Source organism: Ostrea edulis, chromosome 5 (genome assembly GCF_947568905.1).
Source record: "Ostrea edulis chromosome 5, xbOstEdul1.1, whole genome shotgun sequence".
NCBI lineage: Eukaryota > Metazoa > Mollusca > Bivalvia > Ostreida > Ostreidae > Ostrea > Ostrea edulis.
The window spans coordinates 46,887,184-46,902,748 of record NC_079168.1 but is presented as its reverse complement, the minus strand read 5'-3'; the positions used below and the strand labels follow the sequence as shown (position 1 = coordinate 46,902,748).

The 15,565-nt window shown below is 35.0% G+C and overlaps 1 long non-coding RNA gene across 1 annotated transcript; it reads left to right on the top strand.

Annotated features, from left to right (window-relative positions):
• Positions 1 to 9,979: 9,979 nt before the first annotated feature.
• On the top strand, positions 9,980 to 13,313 carry LOC125667338 (uncharacterized). The gene is made up of 5 exons (XR_008802830.1): positions 9,980 to 10,415; positions 10,982 to 11,081; positions 11,867 to 12,003; positions 12,248 to 12,384; positions 12,625 to 13,313. It is a non-coding gene; the product is annotated as an uncharacterized LOC125667338 (long non-coding RNA).
• Positions 13,314 to 15,565: the final 2,252 nt, after the last annotated feature.

The following is a 15,565-nucleotide window of genomic DNA, read 5'->3' as shown; positions in this document are numbered from 1 at the left end:
TTTGAAACATCTTGCAAAACTGAACAACTTTTGCTCTAGATGTCTCATTAAAAGTTTCTTGACTAAAATGTTATAGATTACAACAATAACCCAACTGTTCAGGTGAGCCATGAGACCCGCAGGCCTTATTCTTAACATCGATAGTAACGCTTGCGAATCTGAACAACTTTTGTTCTACATGTCTTATCAAAAGTTTCTCGAGAAAAAAGTTCTTAATGTTATTAATTGTGATACAAATTCGACTGTTCAGGCGAGCCATGACGCCCTGAGGCCTAGTTTTTGATATCATTAGATAGATCTTGCAAACCTGAACAACTTTTATTCTACATGTCTTATCAAAAGTTTCGTGAGAAAAAAGTTAATCATTGTAACAGAAACTCAATGGTTCAGGCGAGCCATGAGGCCTATGGTCCCATTTCTTGATATGACACGAAAGATCTTAATAAACTGTACAACTTTTGTTATATATGTCTAAGCAAAATATTTACGAGTAAAAAGTTATGATTTAAAACGTGGAGAAAAATGAGACACTTTTTAAAACTCCATTTTCAACCCCTACCGAGCTTCCATACTAGGCACTTCCGGAAATTTTTAAAACCCAGGTGCACAACTACAACATGTCGTCTAACATCACTGAAAATTTCAGCACTCTAGCTTTTATCGTTTTTGAGTTTTTGTCTGGACAAAATGGTCATCTGAAAATCGATAAAAGGGGGATAACTTCCAACCGGAAGTGATTTTTCAAAAATTGAAACGGCGGTACAAACTTCAAATGGCAACGCATCAATCCTGAAAATTTGAAGCAAATTGATCCATCCATCTCCGAGAAATCTTCTGCACAAAAATCGGTAAGGAGAAAAAAAAAGAATAATAATAATAATAATAAGAAAAGTGAAAAATCAACAATAGAATAATAGAAGGGTCTTCCGCTGAAGACGGAAGATCCTAATAATAAGAAAAGTGAAAAATCAACAATAGAATAATAGAAGGGTCTTCCGCTGAAGACGGAAGACCCTAATAATAAGAAAAGTGAAAAATCAACAATAGAATAATAGAAGGGTCTTCCGCTGATGACGGAAGACCCTAATAATAACTAGACACGATCTCGTTGCGAGCAACGAGTAGGTCTTCCGTCCGATTTGTTGATGCACTCGGAGTTAAAAAAAAAAAAAAAAAAAAAAAAGACAAATGAGTCCCAATTTAGTTTCCGACTTTAAGACACTTTAGATATAATCAATTTTTCATATCATAAGCTTCTGAAGCAAAGTTGCGGTGAAATTCGTTTGAAATTCGACTCTCCAGGCGAGCCACAAGGCCTGCGGGCCTATTTCTTGATGTCATTTGTTAGCCCTCTATAGACTCAACAACTTTAGTTCTATATGTCTTTACAAAATATTTACCTGTAAAAAGTTATTGAGATCGACCGATATCGACAAAAAAATCGACTCTATAGGCGAGCCATTAGGACCATAGGCCTATTTCTTGATATCAATCGATAGATCTCGATAAACTGAACAACTTTTGTTCAATATGTCCTTACAAAATATTTACCAGTTACAAGTTTTTGAAATCGACTGATATCGACAAAAATCGACTCTACAGGCGAGCCATGAGGCCCACAGACCCATTTTTTGATATTGATCGATAGGTTATGACACATTGAACAACTTTTGTTCAATAATGCTTTTCAAAAAATATGTCGTTTTAAAGATATGAGGCATCAAATATTGACGATTTTGGCCCTTAAAATCTCTAATTACGTAACATATGACCTACTTTTTGATTTGATAAGATCAAGCTCGTTGAGATGAACATTTCCGCTTCTACAACTTATTATAAAATATTAATAGTTTCTGAGATATTCTCAAAAACATTTGGACCCTTCTGAACCCCTAATTTAAAGGGCCAGCCCGTTTTGCTTGATATCGTAAGAAAGGCCTTGTCATTTGAAACATTTTTTGCTCAACAAGTATTTAGAAATTCTTTACCGTTCTCCAGTTATCTCTACAAGAAATATTTAGGGGCCAAACTGTAGCTCCCTAACGGGGCCACATAGGGAAAAAACGAAATGTACATATTGTTTAGATTATCATTCTGAACAACTTTTGTTCAATAATGCTTTTCAAAATATTTGTCGTTTTCAAGATATGAGGCGTCAATTATTTATGATTTTGGCCCTTAAAATCCCTTATTACGTAACATATGACCTACTTTTTGATTTGATAAGAACAAGCTCGTTTAGATAAACATTTCCGCTTCAATGACTTATTACAAAATATTAATAGTTTCTGAGATATTCTCATAAACCTTTGGACCCTTCTGGGCCCCTAATTTAAAGGGTCAGCCCCTTTTGCTTGATATCGTAAGAAAGGTCATGACATTTCAAACATTTTTTGTTCAACAAGTATTTAGAAATTCTTTACCGTTCTCGAGTTATTTCTAGAAGTAATTTTTAGGGGCCAAACTGTAGCTCCCTAACGGGGCCACATAGGGTAAAAACGAAATATGCATATTGTTCAGATCATCATGCTGAACAACTTTTGTTCTTTATTGCTTTTCAAAATATTTGTCGTTTTCGAGATACAAGGGGTAAAAAATTTATGGTTTTGGCCCTTAAAATCCCTTATTACGTAACATATGACCTAAATTTTTATATGAATAGATTTGGATTGTTGAGATGAACAATTTTTGTTCTTTGACTTATACCAAAATATTAACGATTTTTGAGATATTTGATGTAGACTTTGAGCCCTTCTAGATCCCTAATTTAAGGGGCTAGCCCCTAAATCTTGATATTTTCGAAAAGATCTTGTAAATGTGCACAACTTTTGTTCTACATGTCTTAACAAAATATTTGCAAGAAAAAAGATATTGGAGATCAAAGGTCAAAAATCGCCGAAATCGGCGAACAATTTTGGCATCCATTTTTTCAGGTCCAGGCGAGCCTTTAGGCAAATCGCCTCCGGTAAAATCGAATCCCCCACAAATTTTCTAAAATGTTTACTCTATCTTGTGTAGAAATTTCAAGACTCTAGCTTCAAAACTAACGGAGGAGATGCGTGGACAACAAGGCCCTTCAAAAAGTCACTAAAAGAGAGATAACTCCTGACCGGAAGTGACGTCAAGCACAAAATTTTGCAAGCAAAGTCTCGTCACCAAAAGACATCTTTCCTGAAAATTTCGTGAAAATCGATCGAGAAATGGCTGAGAAAAACGCGTGTACTACCAAGGAAAATAATAATAATAATAATAATACTAAAAATAATAATAATAATAATGAAGAAGAAGAACGCGAACAATAATAGTAAGGTCTTCCGCAGGAGACGGAAGACCTTAATAATGAAGAAGAAGAACGCGAACAATAATAGTAAGGTCTTCCGCAGGAGACGGAAGACCTTAATAATAAGAAGAAAGAGAGTAAAAACAATATGTTCCCAAACTTTGTTTGGGGAACATAATAATGATTGCACTGTTTATTTTAGAAAAACAGCACCAATTACAGATGTATAAAGGAATAACACCCCCAAACAGTTTGTAGACAGCGACCTATATAAACATTATTTACTCACAATTTTGCCGATTTCATACACGCTTTACTCGCTATATTTGGGTATTTACATCGTTATATGTGTGCACTGGTGGCGAACACATATAAAACTCGGACAATTTATCAACATCGATTTAAATGTTGCCCATGGTAAATTAATTAGGCCCCTAAAAGTTGAGTTTTTAATAATATCTCGCGGTACTTTCACAATCCGAAGGGCGCATGTGACGTCACTGTACCACGTGACTACCTACCTAATTAACTTGACTTTTTGAAATCGGGGCTTAGTTTTAAGTCTATATTGTGGTTAATTATCGCAAAATTTCGACGAACGAACTATTAGAATTAATTACTATAAGCATAAAGAAGACAAAATGCATGTAATATTGTATACTTTGAAAACATGAGATATGTCCTTTAAAATCATGTATAAAAAAAAATTATATTTAGAAGTAAAGTCCAAAAAACAACTTTAAATTTGCAAAGAGGATGAATAAAGTATCCATCTCCTGTAATCACAGCAGACAATGCCTGATTTGATATGTGCATCTTTAATTAATAAGGAAATAGAAAAATTTAATAAAAAATGGGGAACTTTGACCGTGAATTTTTTTAAAAACAATATCTGATTCACAAAATGAATGGGATTGGGCGGCAGGCACAGCTTATTTCAGCCCTCTCCCTATTTCAAGGTCAGAATGGAAGTGGAAACAGAAAAATTAGTCTACATCTAAATACACATATATACACATTCATACATATATACACACATAATATCTATCTATATATACGAGTATATGCATACATATTATATACACATATTATATACATACACACAAACATACATATATATATATATATACATACATAGAATGGGATAGAAAGGGTAAACATACAAATAAATAGACTGGGAAAAACATATACATAATGAAAGAGAAAGAAGAAAAAAGAAAGATATAAACAAATACAAGGGTTGACCAGAAAAGGGCAGTGCCTGTATATTTTTTTTTTTCAAAAGAAAAAGAAAGCATATTTGGTAAGTGCATACAACTGTATATAATAAGGTACTTATGAAAACATTTTAGTATCTTAAATATACTTTTGAACAATTTTTAAAAAAAATCATTGTCTTTAAAACTTGGACATTTTTCACCAGTAAATTCGGTCATACAAGAACATCAAGTTGCATAGATCATTGATGGATGAAACTAAATGAAATCCATGATCAGCGAACTCGGGACATTTGAGGGAAAAAAATAAAAACATTTTCAGTGTGGCAACCACACATATCAAAATATATAATTATCTCGTAAGAAGTTGTCTTTAAATACTGCACTACTCGTAGATGGCTTGGATTGTTCCCAAGTTAACAATGCAAAATTTACCGTAATCAAAACGTGTAGGTTGTAAGCAATACAATTTTTAAAAGCAGTTTTAAATGATGAAAGTGAGGGAAGATTTCTGATGTGTATGGGTAGATCATTCCATAATCTAATAGTGGACGGTAGACAGCTATTCATTTAGGATGTGGTCCTAATTTGAGAGAGATTATCATTAGTAAATGAATGTTGAAGTGGTATGTTTGATAGCAGTAGGTCCTGTAGATATTGGGGGGGGGGGGGGGGGGGGGGGGGGGTGTGCAAAATACTATTTTGTAAAATAAGTTGAGTTTTTTAAAAATCTTTCTTCGACATAAGGTACCCAACCCAATCCATGATTTGAAGAGTTAATCCTCAGTCCAATAATTATTCCTGCTGCAGAGACTTACAAGTACATCTTCCAATACGTTGATTTCTCTCACTGTACAGTACGTTGTCCCACACTAATTCAGGGGCGAATCCAGAAATTGCTGTTAGCGCAGGGGGCGAAGCCCTTGGAAACTTCTGGATTTTACTGATTTTATAAGGCTTGAAATACGTCTCCCATGTAGTCAATTTTACGGTTTTCTGTCATTTTTAATAAGGTGAAATTCATAAAAGGACTCAAATTTTATGGGGTTTTGGAGAAGGAATTCACATTTTTGATTGATTCGGCTAGTGAACATCGTCGCAGGCCACGCCTATTGTCGCTTTTTACATTACGAGAGCAAATCAATAAGTGATAAGTATCATTTCCGGTTGAGACCCACCTCTTCTTTTTTGATGTAATTGCCCTCTAGTGTGATGCACTTAGACCAACGGTGTTCAAGTGCCATCATCCCAAAATTGAAAAAGTCAGGACCCACTCCTCAACTGCCGTCACGACTTCTTCGTCAGACCGGAAATAACGTCCATGGATATCCTTTTTCAAGTTTGGGAATAGGAAGAAGTCGTTAGGAGCTAGGTCAGGCGAATAGACAGGATGTGGTATTGATTTATACCCGTTTCGCTTTACAGCATCCATTGCAACTTTGTAAGTGTGGACTCTCGCGTTGTCCTGTTGTAGCAAAACACCTTTAGAGTTTACCTCGGAGTTTTTCACGGATGGCGGTTCTCAACTGGTCTAGCAAGTTTGCATAGTACACTCCAGTTATTGTACTTCTCTTGGGTAAAAAGTCCAACATAATAACGCCTTTTGTGTCCCAAAATATTGTGACCATCACCTTGCCAGCAGATGGTTGCGTTTTAAACTTCTTTGGTCCCGGACCCAGGCCCTACCCACTGACGACTCTGAGCTTTATTCTCTGGCTCATACAAATGAACCCAAGTCTCATCTACAGTCACCAGACGCAAAAGAAAATCATCTTTTGACCTAAAACGCTTCAATAAGGCGCTGCATATTGATGCTCTGGTTGTCATCTGCTCATCGCTAAGGGATTTGGGGACCCAACAGGCTATTAGCATGCGCATACCTAAACGATCATGTAAGATTGTGAAATGCCTAATGCCTGCGCTATTTCTTCCACCTGAATTTGCCTATCAGAATATACCAGATTCCGAACATTTCTTCGTCGGTGGCATCCAGTGGGCGTCCAGACCTGGCTTCATTTTCTAAAGACGTTCTACCGCGTTTGAATTCCCCTACCCAGAATTTAACCTGAGCAAAAGATGGTGCAGAAGACCCATAACCATTGGCTAACACGCCGTTTATTTCCTTGCTTGTTTTACCTTTTAAATACAAGTACCGAATTATAGCACGGTACTCAACTTTAGATGAAAAGCATGCCTTTGCATTACCAGCCATGTTTGACATTCAATATCTTATTAAAGAATGACTCGATACACGTGCAATTTTGTACCCAGGTGTAAAACATGTACATGTAGATACTACCGGACACAGTAACTGTGGTTAGCGACGATGGCTCACGAAGTTAAATGTTCCTTGCTGGCACCTCCGTTTCTTCAGCGGCTGACAAACTTTTTTGTTTATTCTTGCACCGATAGCAACTAAATCCAGCGCATACAGATCGTCAAAATTTGACGTGTTTTTTAAAACAATTTCATTAAGTTTTGAAGACATACCATGTGTTGAGCGACAGATATGGCAAGCCCTTTCACTATTTTTCGAAAAATAAGACATATCTTTAAATTACAGAGATATATCTTATTTTATAGAGATATCTCTTTAGAATGAGAGATGTTTCTTAATTTTAAGAGATATATGTCTAGAAAAGAGATATCTTTTTCACTTAGAGAGATATTTCTTTCACTTAGAGAGATATTTCTTTCACTTAGAGAGATATCTCTAAAAGTAAGAGATATCTCTTTCACTTTGAGAGATATATCTTTCACTTAGAGAGATATCTCTTTTACTCTGAGAGATATCTCTTTTGCTTTGAGAGATATTTCCTTCTCTTAAAGAGATATCTCTCTAAGAATTCCTGGATAGATATCTCTCAAAGTATAAGTGACATATATGGCAATCCCTTTTACAATTTATTCGAAAAATAAGATATCTCTTTAAATTAATCTCTTATTTTAAAGAGATATCTCTTATTTTAAAAAGATATATCTTTGAAATGAGATACATCTCTTAATTTTAAGAGATATCTCTCAAAAAATAAATATCTCTTTCAGTTAGAGAGATTTCTTTTTCACTTAGAGATATACCCCTTTTACTTATAGAGATATATCTTACACTTAGAGAGATATCTCTTATACTTTAAAAGATATTTCTTTTACTCTCAGAGATTTCTCTTTTACATTGAAAGATATTTCCTTCACTTAAAGAGATATCTCTCTCTGAATTCCTAGAGAGAGATATCTCAAAGTATAAGAGATATCTCTTTAATTGTTGAAAAAGAGATATCTCTCAAAGAGAAAGAGATACCTCTTTCCAATATTTTATTTATTAGTTTGAATACTTAAAGAATTCTCCCTAAACCGGAAGCCTGCCAAAGCAAATATTACCATGGTGGCTGCAATCCCGGGCGAAGATTTTTCGTTTACCGCATATGAAGTGTATACAGGTAACAAAAAACAAAGACAACAAATTGATAGAATATGTGAGCTAGACTGGACTTACATGTATGTTACCCCAACCACCTCTTTAACCTTTTCCGCCATTTTTACACTGGAAGTATTTTGATTGGTTTAAAAATAGGGTTACATATCAATGGCGATGCAACAGCGAGAGGTCATTATGATCACCTGGGGGATCTGTTTAATTTAAAGAGATATCTCTTTTTGAAAATTTAAAGAGATATCACGCTAACTGAAAGAGATATCTCTTTACATTGATAGAGATATATCTCTTTCCATTAGAGAGATATCTCTTTCTCTTTGAAATATATCTATCTAGTTTTAAGAGATATCTCTCAAAGAGAAAGATATATCTCGCTATCGTAAAGAGATATATCTTAAGTTTAAAGAGGTATAGTTTTAGTCAAAGAGATATCTCTTGTTTAAAGAGATATCTCTTCTGGTTAAATATATTCCTCCCTAGCATGAAAAGATATTTCTTACACTTACAGAGATATTTCTTTTGTTTAAAGAGATATCTCTTTTGTTTAAAGAAATATCTCATTTGTTTAAAGAGATATCTCTTTTGGTTAAAGAGATATATCTCTAGTGTAAAGAGATATTTCTCTTATTTAAAGAGATATCTTAATATTTTACGAATGAATAGTAAAAGGGCTTGCCATAGATATCTCTTTAATCGTTAAAAAAAAGAGATATCTCTCAAAGAGAAAGAAATATCTCTTTCCAATATTTTTTATTAGTTTGAATACTTAAGGAATTTTTGCTAAACCGGAAGCCCGTCAAAGCAAATCTTAACATGATGGCTGCAACCCATGGGTGAAGATTTTGCGTTTACCGCATGTGAAGTGTATACAGGTAACAAAAAATAAAGACAATAAATTGAGAATATATGTGAGCTAGACTGGATTTACATTTACAGTTATACCAAATTATGTTTCCCCAACCACCTCATTAACCGTTTCCACCATTTTTACACTAGAAGTATTTTGGTTGGTTAAAAAATAGGGTTACATCATATCAATGGCGATGCAACAGCGAGAAGGCATTATGATCACCGGGAAAAAATCTGTTTAATTTATAGAGATATTTCCCAAAGTGAAAGAGATATCTCTTTTTCTTTGAGATATCTCTCTCTAGCTTTAAGAGATATCTCTTAAAAGAGAAAGAGATATCTCTCTAGCGTAAAAAGATATCATATCTCTTTTGTCTAAAGATATATATTTTTTTGTTAAAGAGATATCCCTTTTGTTTAAAGAGATATCTCTTTTGGTTAAAGATATATATCTCTAGTATAAAGAGACATCGCTCTTATTTAAAGAGATATCTTATTTTACGAATAAATAGTAAAAGGGCTTGCCATATATAGACAGACCCAAGTCGTTAAAACAGATAGTGACAGTTCCATCGCCAAACGCTCTGCGTCATGTGTAAATATCACGGGTCATCGGAGATGACCTTAAAAACGGATGTCCCATGTTACAGTAGGTGTGGTACGCTCAATCAGAACTCCCCGAATGTCTCGCGCACTCGACATAACTCCTCGAATGTCTCGCGCACTCGACATAGATGTCAAGTGCGCGAGACATTCGAGGAGTTCCGATTGGGGGCACGCTAAAAAACCCTCATTGCTCATTGGCCGTAAGCGCCGAGCATAGTCGTAAACAAGCCCTGTATTGGTGACAATCATTCAACCATATGTTGATATTTTTATAACAATCTAATCTAAACGAGCCCCCTTCTTAATTAATACGTTGAAAGAAACTTTATATATTGTGCGCATGAATACATGATGTATGCAAATTAAGTCATAGGTGATTGTCTGTGACATTTGTATAAATATATCTTGAAACTACAAAAATTAAATAAATCCGTAAACATGAAACAAACAGTGCTATAAATTTTTAAAGTAAATATTTCATGCATGTAGTAAAGAAAGTAAATATCTCGCTTTCTTAGTTGAAAAGGCATGCTGGTAAATATTTGAAAATGGTATGGGTTTATAAGGACCGAGTCAAGCTCCCCGTCGAGGCCTCATCGATAGTATGTAAACGCCCATCGTCGGAACCCACGGATTTTCTCTCCGTTAAACTGCATTCACTGGTCACAATAAGATCATGCATATATGCATGTGAAACGAACGTTATGTGATGAATGCTCCCACGGGATGAATGCAGTTTAACGGAGAGAAACCCCGTGGGTTCCGACGATGGTAAACGCCTACATGTGATTATTTCTGCGGGAATGAACTGTATCATATTTCTTTTCCCATCGTCGCTAGACACGGTTACTGAGTACGCGCGGAGACAATATAGGTGTGACCACAGGGGCTTAGTCTGGCCCAATTTCCGCTACGCTTAATGTAGCGTAGCCTGGTTCCCGAGGCCTTCCGATGTGCAAGCACGAAGGCCAGGCACTCACTGTCGAATGGATTCTTCCACTGATCAAAATCCAATATGGCGGACTCAATGGTAAGTAATGGGAATGTACGTAAATGAGCGTATCATGGCTTAATTAGCTGTGTCACTTTCGATTTTATGTCATTAATTGCCAGAGACAGACCTTAGGAAATGTATAATACTTGGTTTTCCATGTGACACGCTTGTTTGATATAGTCTTATCCCTTTGTTTTCAAGCAAGTAGGTGATTCGTCAACTCGCATTTTTTTTACGTGTGTTAAATTAAATCTAACCGTGTCACTTCGTTTTTTCTACTATTGTTGGGTTGCATAGGGTTGCTGGTGAAGATATAGACTGAGTTTTATAGATGACACGCACCAGTTTTCCTATTTCGAACTGGCAATTTCAGATCGAATTTCCTCCACTCATTTTTGGACAATTTTTGATTACATATAGATCTCACGACGTGCTTTACTTTGATAAGACTATATAGGCTATAGCTGAAGTTTAAACGATTACTTTTTTGTGCGATGATGGAGGTGTTTTAAGCTTTTATTGGACTTAAAGTGTACAATTTTACAGATTCTCGAAATTATATACATGTGTATCACTATGTATATTAATTGTTTTAATTTCAGATAATTTTCCATACATATGGAAAGAAGAAACATATGATAGTGGGTGAAAAAAACACCCTCATATATAATGCTTCATGAATATGCAAAACCATGCCAACAGGTATAATAAGATGTATATATTGCTTGTGTAGGAGATAAGGCTATTTATTCATTTTATAATTCAGTATCATGGTCTCTGACAGTGTCAATTATTTAATTCTTATGTAGACCTGCCAACTTTATGCTTGATCCAATAGGCTTGATTTAAAGTTTCTGTTGTTACTTTGGTTTACTGTGAATATTCTGCAGATTTCAGAGGGAATCACTAACAATTTCATTGTCAACAGTTACTATTCCTCTCTGACTCACAGTCCCGCTTGTCCAAAATTATATTTGTGGGTCGGCCCACAGTTTTTATATATTGCCAAATGATATACATTGAGGTATTCTATATTTGTGTTAGCATTATATTTTGCATTTGTTTGTAACTTAAATTCTTTGTCTTCTTTATGAGAGAACTGAGTTCATACACTTCCATTTAAAAATCTTATGTAGTAGCCAGGAATTCTGTATCTAAAACAAAAACAAATGTTACATAATTTGAAGTACATAATATGGCGCTATAGTAACATTCATTGTTATGCTTTTGCACAAACTCGTTGGTACTGCTTGGATTTGATACTAAATTCACACCTGCTAAAGCTTCAAAGAAAAAAATGTAGAAGATCACCATCTGGAGAAACCCTCATTCATCCCCAAAAACAAAGTTTTGCATTTATGTTTCTCTCACTGTATTGAAAATTTTGTCTAGTGGTACTTGTGTACCAAATTAATGATTCTTAATATAGTTTTGTGGAAAAAAGAAAAGAAAGATAACCAGATTGATCTCTTTATTTTACCATGTAGTCTACAGACTCCAGATGGAAAGAGATGGAGAAAGAATTTCTAAAGGGGTATTCAAGGACCCATCCTCCTCCACACTAATTCATATTGGAAGGAATTGACATCCAACTTGAATAAAGAATTACAGACTTCCAGAACAGGTTAACAACTAAATCAATTTGTTACAGTCTGTTATTTCAAGTTTCCCACCTCTTATAGCAATAATAAAAACAATTATTTCTGGCATCTAAAGGTGAGTTAAGAAGTTTATCATATTCTAAAATATGTTCCCTTTGTTAGTGGAAGAAATTCAATACTGACATTTTCTGGATTGATAAAACACAATAGTGACAAATGCATGATTTTTTTGTATATAATGAACTGACCTACCTTGTTTTATTTCAGGTGCATCATGCAGATCCTTTTAAAAAGGAGAGGCCGGATCTTCAGATGACTTTATTGAAAATGAGAAATTTCTGAGTGGAAGTGACGAATGTGGCATGCATACAAGCAGACATCAGCATTCCCTCCCTCTTGTTAGTGTAAGTAAAACCTGCATGAATATAAAACTTTAGAAGAAAAGGGAAATATATTGACATTCAAAATTCACAGTTGGTTGTTCATCTTCTACAAAAATTACAGACTTGTTTCATTATTTATCTATGATAAAATTATGACATAATTAATATTTATGATGTATGTGTATTGTGTATTTACTACTATTCCTGATACAAATCTTTACTGATTATACTGATGTTTGTGACATTGTTTATAATTTTTAGATCAGAGGTGAGCTTTTTGAGAAAGACTCATGGAGGAAGTTTGAGAGTGTCAGTTCTCAGATCAAAAAGTTAGCTAGCAGTAGGAGGAGTAGCAATTCATTCAACAGTATGACATGAGAAATACATGACTAGAAAGACCTTAAAAAGGAGATTTGTCATTGTTTCATGTGGAGATTAAAGAACCTTCGAAATATATAACACAGACATGTTTCAGTTACTTGGGGATAACACTTATGAGGAATTTTGCTAACTTTCAGATTGGAATGTGTTGCACAAGAAATGCTTGATCACAACCCTCTTCTGTTAAAAACCTTTTCCATGCAAATAGTGTAAATGAAATTTAGCTATTTCATTAGTAAACATGTTTTCTGCGCAAGTGTGTGTCTTTGACATTAAATGCTATGATATTGTCGTATTCTTAAACAATGGAAGATCTCTACTAGTTCTTTCAAAGGAAAGCCAACAACAGGAATCGAACCTGTTCCTCCATCGTACAGATACGAAAGTGTGCACCATTACACCATGTTGGCATACATTAAGAACTGGTAGCCTTGGAGAGTAAATATTACATTATTCTGTACAGTTGATACTGGTTTGTGTGATATATGTATAAATATATATATATATATACAAGTATATATAATGTATGCCTCATGTTTGGTAGTCGTCAATAAAGCATTTGAATTGAATATATTCCTTGTTCATGAAGAAAGTATAATATTCTGAAATTTAAATAAATCTAGCATTTCTGTATGTGAAATACCTTTAAAACTAGTTCAAAAACCCAGTGATTATCTGGGTCAGAATAGGTCCTCTGTACCTGATTGCATATTGTGAGAAAAGAGTGAACAAAGAGTGATCATTGAATAAGATTATAAACTGAAATCTTGTTTCACAAGTGTGACACAATTAAGAACGATCTGACCCTTACTGCTCAAAAGACCAAAGTATCAAGTATAGGTCTAAATACAAGCAATTGATGGTGACCCTTGAATATGAATGAATTTTGAGAAATAGAGAAACAAATAATGACTAACTTACATATAAAAGAACTGAACTAGCATAAGATTGCAACATAATAGGTCCTGAAAATCATTGGATGAAAGTTCTTGGGTCCATATGAGTGAAATATTCTCGAGAGGGACGTTAAACAATATACAGTCAATCAATCATAAGGCCAAATTAAAACTTTATTGTCCATTTTCACATTGTATGTGTTTACACAATTAGTGCATGTAGGTGTAACTTCTATCTTTCTAGGATAAAATGTTATGCCTTGCTTAATATCAATTATTTACAACATGCAAGGGAGACTCATAAACAGCAAGCAGTTACAATAATATTTATACTGCTTTACAAGGATAACCAGTCAAAATGAGTGGAGGAAACTCGATCTGAAATTGCCGGTTCGAAATAGGAAAACTGGTGTGTGTCATCTATAAAACTCAGTCTATATCTTCACCAGCAACCCTATGCAACCCAACAATAGTAGAAAAAACGAAGTGACACGACTAGATTTAATTTAACACACGTAAAAAATATGCGAGTTGACGAATCACCTACTTGCTTGAAAACAAAGGGATAAGACTATATCAAACAAGCGTGTCACATGGAAAACCAAGTATTATACATTTCCTAAGGTCTGTCTCTGGCAATTAATGACATAAAATCGAAAGTGACACAGCTAATTAAGCCATGATACGCTCATTTACGTACATTCCCATTACTTACCATTGAGTCCGCCATATTGGATTTTGATCAGTGGAAGAATCCATTCGACAGTGAGTGCCTGGCCTTCGTGCTTGCACATCGGAAGGCCTCGGGAACCAGGCTAAATGTAGCGTAGCGGAAATTGGGTCAGGCATGCGCCAGACTAACAGGGGCTAAGCCCGTTTAGGGCCCGAACTCTATTTATGATATCACAGAGTTCGGGCCCAAATCAGGCTTAGCCCCTGTGAGTATGGCTTGCGACGATGCTTTACCGTATTTTGCCGAATATATTTGATACGGACCCCTTTTTGGGCCTGAAAAATAAGGAAATATCTCAGTTCATGCATGTACAATATACCAGAATTTTTTGTGGAAGTAATGTAGTTCTCAATAAAGTATGCACAGAAATTTGTATGTAGCGCAGCAAATTTAAAAAAAGAAAAAGAAAACGGTGATCTTGTCCTTATACATCGATAGCGCGAAAACAATGTACTAGGATGCGAGCTATCGACACCCCCCCCCCCCCCCCCCCCCCGGTAAGTATGCAAATGATATTTAAATGGTGCTTTGAAAAATTGGCGCTCCGAACAATGTTTTGGAGACGGTAGTGAAATGATGAAATCAAACTTAACCCTCCGAAATTTCGTTGCATGAGGTAGGTAGGTAAAATACGTCTGTCTTTACTGCAAAAGAAAAGTTAAAATCAAGAAAACCATGGAAATCTTGCAGCATGCAGAAAGCCACAGAGAGAAAGATTACAACAGTTACCCTGCATAGGCCTCTCTGAAGTGTGGATAGGCTTATGTACATACCCAATAACGAATGAAAAAAATATAGAACTAAAAATTTATCTAAAATATGCGATTTCCCCGCCTTCATGAATAGTTCTGTGGCACACCGTTTTTGTTTTGACATTTATTTCTCTTTAAAGATATAAGATATCTTCTAAAGTTTGAGATATCTTATATCCTTTATATGATATCAGATACCATATATTTTTTCTCTTTATAAGATATCTTATAGAACATACAAGATATCTTGTGTGTCAATCTGATCACAGGTGCTTGGGTTCAGGAGCCCACCCCCCTCGAATAGTCTATATGAGTTGATTTAACCTTTCTTTTTTTTGCATGAAAGAAATTTAACAACAAAAATTAGTTAAATCAACTCAATGTAGGTTATTCGGAAGGGGTGTGTATGCGTGTTCTGAAACCAAGCACCTGTGAATCGG